This window comes from Pseudophryne corroboree, chromosome 2 (genome assembly GCF_028390025.1).
Source record: "Pseudophryne corroboree isolate aPseCor3 chromosome 2, aPseCor3.hap2, whole genome shotgun sequence".
Classification (NCBI taxonomy): Eukaryota; Metazoa; Chordata; class Amphibia; order Anura; family Myobatrachidae; genus Pseudophryne; species Pseudophryne corroboree.
The window spans coordinates 134,360,650-134,368,776 of record NC_086445.1 but is presented as its reverse complement, the minus strand read 5'-3'; positions in this window follow the sequence as shown (position 1 = coordinate 134,368,776).

The window sequence follows — 8,127 nt, the reverse complement described above, 5'->3', positions numbered from 1 at the left end:
TCAGGGTGACACAGAGCTCTGTGCCAGTGCTGCCTTAAACACCCACTTGTGGCAGTAGCTGTCATCACTGCCAGCATGTATTTGCAGCAGCCCTTTCCTTGGTGCAGGAGATTTGTCTAAAATCAGCCGTATCTCTGCATAAGCGCATCTCTGAATAGCCCAAAATGTCATTTGCATGCCCATGGAAAAGTTATACTACCTGTGAATGCGCAGTTGGCGCCAAGATACACCTCCTCAGCTGAAAATGGGTATGTAACTGAGATAGGTGCGACTCTATATCGCCTGTAGTTGTTCAATGCTGCATGTGCCGGATCTGATGCATGTACAGTTGCTAAGAATTGTGAGATTCATCTGCAAAGCCCAGAAGCACATTTACACATCTTTGTATATCACCGGCTGATCCTGAGTCTGCTGGTAGTTTTGTTGGGTACACACTGGAACGATGTCGGGCCATTTTGTAATGACTTAGCTACATTTCTCAGTGTGTACGGATTATTTGAGCGATCCCGTGGTTGTAAGCGACAGACATTCATTGGCCCTGCTGCACGGCCATCCAGACGTCCATCGCTAGTGACCTTTGTTATGCAAATAAAGGACGAAACAGTGACTGTTCCGTCCTTCATTAGATCTTTCCAGTGTGTACGGACAATTGGGCTCAAGAGAAGTCATCCCTGAAAATCGTCCCGATTGCCCGTCTCTCCAGTGTGTAGCCGGCTTTTACCAGATGTTGCCTTGCGTGAAATAGGCATTTTGGGGTGGGTACTGGGCGGCAACCATGTGATCACACAGAACCGTACGTCGGGCGTACGGTAAGAGAAGCCTGTTTTAGATCTCTAGCACCTAGCAGCAGGCTGGGGCAAGTGCCATTATTGATGATGACACTTGCTGCTATGAATGGAAAAACTGTAGGTGGTGTGACTTTCCGCTTGAAGCTGCAAGGATCCTCATATTAACCCTATGGAAATCAACATTAGCATAAGGTAGTCAATTTGGCTTCTATGTCATCATGTAAAACCAGTCTGAATTGGCCCCCATATTCTGTTAGCCTGAGTCTGCACACCGTCGAATGGTTGAAATGTTTATATATAATATTGTCTCAATATATTATATCATTTTATAATCTGTTTATGACCATTTTTATTTAATTTCTTTTTATTATTATTGTATACAAACCTTGCATTGACTTTATTATTTGTATAGTATGATGTTTCGTACATTACTTTTTTGAATCCCATATGTCTTATTATTAATTTACTGTTTACGTTACTTTTTATTAAATTACCAATAAAAATGACTTAACTGTGAAAAAAGCTTGCTGTCACCAGTAGGGGGAGGTGTTGTCTTTAGAGCCTGAGAAATATGTTTTAGTCATGTCATGTGGGGAAGTGTTTTGTAGGTTATTGTCAAAACGTTAATTTGGTATACTATGTGCATGCTTTGCAGGAGATCTCAGAATAAAGTAGAAGAGGATGAGAGAGATAAACCTAGAAGCATTGGTTTGGATTTACTGTAGAGAAGCAATTACGTAAATGGCCAATAAGGACAGCCAGTGTATGCCATATCCCTCCTCCTCCCCACAGTCGGTCAGTGTATGCAGGACCGGTTCTACACCTTGTGGCGCCCAGTGCGAACATTTCCACTGGCGCCCCACTCCCCCCCCCGCGTGGCAAAAAATAGGGGCGTGGCCACAGTTATGCCCCCAGATTTGCCCCAAGTAGTTGTGCCTCCCAGTTGATTTGCCCCCAGTAGCTGTGCCCCCAGTAGTTGTGCCCTGTCGCTGTGCCCCCTGTTGCTTTGCCCCCAGTAGTTGTGCCCTCTATTGCTGTGCCCCGTTGCTTTGCCCCAGTATTTGTGCCCCCTGTTGCTTTGTCCCCAGTAGTTGTGCCCTCTGTTGCTTTGCCCCCAGTAGATTTGCCCCAGTAGTTGTGTCCCCTGTTGCTGTGCCCCCAGTAGTTGTGCCCTCTGCTGCTGTGCCTTCAGCATTTGTGCCCTCTGCTGCTGTGCCCCCTGCGCTGTCAAACACACACACACAAAAACAACAACAACAATACTTACCACTGCCCCGCTCCTGCTTCCCGACCGCTGCTGCTTCTCCGTCCGGCCGCCCGCTCCTCTATGGGAGAGACGTCATGACGTCTCTCCCATAGCAGCGCCGCACAGACACTAGAGGTCAATAATGACCTCTAGTGTCTGTCACTGGAGCCGGCTGCAGCGGACGCCCACACAGCCCACGGCGTCTGCTGCAGCCGGGGTGCGGGTAGGCGACGGTGCCTGCGGCCGCGCCCCCAGGCCGCAGCTCCCCGGGCGCAGGCACTGCTGGCCCGCACCAAGAACCGCTCCTGAGTGTATGTCACCATCCCCTGCTCAACCCAGTATGGTTGTGGACAGTCAGTGAGCGCAGTATAGAGTCTGAGAAAGGGGTGGGGTCAGTCAGTGAGCGCAGTATAGACTCGGGGGGGGGGGGGGGGAGTCAGTGAGCATAGTATAGAGTCTGTGGTCAGTCAGTAAGCATGGTATAGCGGAAGAGACTGTGGCATATCTTGGTTCCTTGCACGGCCGCTGCAACAAACATCAGGGCTGTTTCACACTAGCCGGTTTTCACCGGCCGGCAAAAAGCTGGACGGCTTTTTGCCTTGCAGTGTTTTCAGTGATATATGAAAACACACTGCTCCTTTCACACAGCCCTGCTGCCGGAAATATTCACTGAAACGTCTGGCTGCTGGGGCGGGGCCAGGCCGGGCGGTCTTTGTAGGCAGAGAACTGTGTGTGTGAATAGGAGCTTTCACACACGTTTTTTTTAGCCACCGCCGCTGCTGCTGCGCATGCGCACAGCATTAAACACGGCTCAAAGCCGTTGTGTGTGAAAGACCCTGCTGGATGGCAAAAAGCCGGACAAAGTTTGTATCCGGCTTTTTGCCATCCAGTGAAAACCGGGTAGTGTGAAACAGCCCTCACACTCCAACATGGACCGGTCATTCTGACAGCTGGAGCCTGCAGCCAATCATGTATCACTAACACCCGTCGGGCTGAGCAACCCACCAATGGTGAGGTACAAAGGGCCTGTGGGTGGGACTTGGTGCAGCACAGTGTCTGCCCATCATCCAATCAGCAAGTAAGAAAGGCTCTGGATGCAGAGCACATGACGTTATGATGTTGGTCTGAGGACGCTCCTTCCTGGAGTGTCCAAACAAAGGATGCTCCGCGCTGCCTGTTAGCTAGTAGCAAGTGCCGCAGTGCAGCAATGGATCCGCCTCTCCCAAAACTCTGCGCTCTGTACAACGGCACTGCTTGAACACCCTTAGTTATGGCCCTGTCTAATGCTATCTCCTGTATAAGTGTTGCCAGTCCAGTTTAGCATAGACCGACGCTGGCTATAGGGTGACCCTGCTCTTGTTGTCCACCTGCATTAGTGTGAACCAGCACATGCTAGCATACTGGTGTTGCTTAATTATTTTGGGAGGGAGGAACCACCCAATGGCCACGACAATCCACTCACCCATCTATGCAACTCTCAATCTGCTTGTGTCAGAGACACGTCACCCACTATTTTTTTAACCATTATTAATGGTATTATCACTTGCACTTACTTGGGTGCGAAAGATCTGTTTTAGGGTGTGTACACATGACGCGATGTGCCGCAGAGCCCGACATTGACTAATCGACGTGGCCGGAGCCCGGCCCCGCCGATATAGTCAATGTTGGGCTGCCTGCACAGTCTATTGTTCCTTGCGATGCCGATCCTGCGGGGCCGCGCATCGGCATCGCAAGGACTATACACACGGTGTGATATGCACTATATTTTCGTACGATTTTGACTATATAGTAAAAATCAAAAGAAATATTGCACCGTGTGTACACACCTTTAAACAGCCCCCCCCTACCCCCCCCCCCCCCCCCAGCTGAATCTGGATGCTTCATACAATCACGGAAGTTGGGTAACATGCCCGTGACCCTCCTACCAGCTGCATCCGAATAGTTGCTGCCCAGAAACACCCTTTTCACATTCTGCTCCACATTCTCTACGGGTGACTCGGACAGAGCTACTTGCTACTGCAGGCGCATCGTGCGATGCCTGCACAGACCCCGTTTGGAGTTCTTGATGCGGCCGTTTCTGCAGATGTGTCTGACTCAGAATCAGCCCCTGATATTTACATATATTAAGATAATGTTTTGCAACTAAAAAGAAACACTTTAGGCTGGTCAATTTTGGGACTGTACTTTTCCACCTACAAAATTATGGCCTACCATAAAACAGGCGCTGTGTGTTTAGTATTCTACTTTTTCATTGGAATTAGTTTATTTGCAGAGACATAATGAGGCTGACGCAGAGCGACACACAAGTTTTGGGGATGAGTCTTGTTGGTTATGGCTCAATGGATGTTCTGGTTGGTCATAGAGCATTTGTAGGTAGGCTAAGTTTATTGAGGGCTTTTCAGCGGGATTGCAGGTTGGGCAAATTGTTCGTATGCAGCGATTCATCTATGTTCAGATGGATCGTGTGCACCAAACTTATGCGCCCTACACACTGGGCGATGGTGACGGGCGATATTAACGATATCGCTCAGAAATTAACGATATATCGTTCATATCGTTTTAGTGTGTAGGCACCAACGATGAATGATGCACGTCCCCGCGGTCGGTTAACGTTGGTTTCGCGTCATTTTGTTAATGCAAAACAATTTGGACGATAACGATCATCATTTACATTGTTCATCATCCAAATTGCTGCCGTCACACAGTGTGTAGGTCGCTTTAGGGCCAGGTGCAAGAGTGTGATCATGATGTTGACGGGTATGAAACTAACTTCATGGATGGGGGCAGTGCGCTTGCATGAACTCCTACATCTCAGCATATGGACATTTATTTGTTGGCAAGCATACTGTAGCATGTGTGACTGTAGCAAACCTGAATCTACCCCAATATGTTTGTGTTTAGAATGTCTTACATCTCAAAAATGCAAAACGCAGAAAAAGAACTGTAGAAGGAATCCTTGCATAACAAAGTGTGTGGGAGTCTGTGTTCCAAAACAAGGTTCTCTGGGGTGTTGCTGAACATGTGTCTGTGTTGCAGATCGAGCTATAAAAAAGTTCAGGAAACCCCTAAATGTGACCCACCCTTTCCTGAAACTGGGGAAAGTGTTGAGAAGAAAATTGTCACAGTGGTCATTAAGCTGCAACATGTTTACAGATAGATTTTTAACTATTTGATTCCCACATGGGACATCTTTCAGTAAAGCATTTACATGTTACTTCAAACACAGTCGCAAACATGCAAGAGAGTAGCTGCAATCTCAAAGTAAAAACAGTGAGTATTTGTATTGTTATATCAGTGTGCAAGTGACCCCCTAAAGCCTAAATCCCCCCCCACCCCCAACTGTCCAATATCCGAAAAGTGGGAGTGTCCCGCCATCGTGTGGCAGTCATGTATTGCAGTGAGTTGGGATGCACGTTCCTACTCACCATGGTGCCCTCTGTGCATGAGGCAATTCAACAGTGTTTTCAGGGGATGGAGGTTGGGCATGGTCTGGCACTGGAGAAGTGATGCCCCAGTAACACACCCTGTACTGTAGACGTGCCCATAACCTGATGCTACCGTGTTCCTGATTGGGTATTTGAAATATTGCAATGTATGCATTTATGCTTCTTTAATGCCCTGTGTTTTGTCTTGGTTTGCCCCCTTTGGCATTTTTCACATTTTATTGTCCAGTGTCATAGAAGCACATTTATTTGGGAATTCTCACCACAGATCAACACCACATGCAATCTAATGTTCAATAAAACATATTTCCTGATAAAAAAAACAAATAGAAAACAGATATTTTCTGTTTTCTATTTGTAATTCATCAGGAAATATGTTCCTATAACTTCTTTTTCTAAGATACATCTAAATCAACTCTGCTACAATTAGTTGTCTTCAGAGTTTTCACCTGTGTGCAGAATTTTAAATAAATACATTGGTCTGTAATAGGACCGCATCTCTGTAATAATCTGTAATAGGACCGCATCTCTGTAATAGTCTGTAATAGGACCGCATCTCTGTAATAGTCTGTAATAGGACCACATCTCTGTAATAGTCTGTAATAGGACCGCATCTCTGTAATAGTCTGTAATAGGACCGCATCTCTGTAATAATCTGCAATAGGATTGCATCTCTGTAATAGCCTGTAATAGGACCTTACCTTATCTCTGCATTCTCTTTGGAATTTGCCATCTCATCCCAGAGTCTTTGCCACCAGAACCTCTCTCTAATCACTGTGGGCCTGCAGTTTAGGATGGCAGCTAAACTATTAGGGATCGCAAATTCTGTGGTTCAATGGCCTTGCTGCCACAGGCTGCAGTAGAAGGGGTGTAGCCATAAGGCCCCTGTTCACTGTGTTACAGGCACATTTAACAACTTGCTGCTTTCTGTCTCATATATGTAACCTGCATCCCGATCCCTGTATGACTTTCTGATCTGCCTCTGGTAATGAATTACCCGCACTTGCAGCTTGTCACCACAGGCTCAAGATTGTATAAACAGACTTCTGGGAACAAGGCAGCAAAATACCAGTTTATTGTTTTAAATTCTGGCACCTGATCTACTGAAAGACCCCCTCGGATAGCTTACTTATGTTTAACTATGGCTATGCATGACTATTTTACTGGCTCATTAATCCCTGGCTTCCCTTTTAACTTGGCTCCTGGATACATCCTCTTTCTGTGGACACTCTGGTACCATAGCTACCAGATGGATAGAATAGGCTTCAGTTTTGGCAATGACCTCCTCGTTCGATGCAAATCTCTTTCCGGGGAGCCATTTTATCATGTTTGGAAACAGGAAGGAGTCGCAGGGGGCAAATCTGGAGAATACGGCGGATGTGGCAGCAATTCGTAGCCCAATTCCACCAATTTCGCTATGGCGAGGTGGGACGAGTGTGCCGGCGCATTGTCGTGGTGGAACAGCACTTTTTTCTTCGCCAAGTGGGGCCGTTTTCTCTTCAATGCATCGTAGAATCTGCCCAATAATTGAGCATAATACTGCCCTGTGATCAGTCTCCCCTTTTCCAAATAGTCGATGAAGATTATGCCTTTCGAATCCCAGAAAATGGTGGTCATGACCTTTTCCGGGTGATGGCACCGTCTTCAACTTCTTTGGTGCACGTTCGCTGGGTGAAGTCCACTGTTTTGACTGTTCCTTCATTTCTGGCATGTAGTGATGGATTCATGTTTCATCAACAGTCACGAAACGGCACAGAAACTCCTTTGGATTGTGCTTAAACAGGTCCAAACACTGCTTCGAAGTGGTCATTCGATTCCACTTGTTATCCACAGTGAGCAAACATGGCACCCATCCTGCCGATAGCTGTCATGCCCAAATGTTCATGTAGGATATTCTGCACATGTTCTGCCTACGATCTCAACAATCTCTCTGATCTACACTCGCCGGTCTGCCAGTACAATATCATGGATTTTGTTGACCATTTCTTCCGTAGTCACCTCAATTGGGCGACCTGGACGCTCTTCATCGAGGACGGATGTACGACCACGCTTGAATTCATTGAACCAATATATGATGGTTGTCATCGAAGGTGAAAGGACCCCGTAAACGGCTTCCAACTTTTCTTTGATTTCCTCACATGTCTTACCATCCAAAAACAAGAATCTATTCACCGATCGGTACTGCACTTTCTCCATAGTTAGAATGGAGAAAGTGCAGTACCGATTCAAACTTGCTAACTTCCAACAGCTACCAAAACAAAAGTACACAATTAATTTATCTGAAATTCTGACAGTCGTTGTTTGACAGATGATACTAAATGATGATATACAGGTTTGACGTCAGTGGCACCATCTGTCTTCAAACACGGGTACTTATCAATCACCTCTCGTAGATAGATAGATAAGATATATGAGTGATGCTATGTCTGTCTAACTCTGACCTTATTTAATAAAACCCTTTTCTATATAAAAGGACTTGTGTTTTTTCTTCTGCAACTGGAATCCACCAGCTACAATTACCAGAACCTTACACTTGTACTCTGCCTTTCCTAGAAGAGCTTCATCATAAAGATCAAACGTTCAAAGACAATCCGAGAAATGTTTATTGAACACCACCAATCGGGAAGGAAATAAGAACATTTCAAAGACT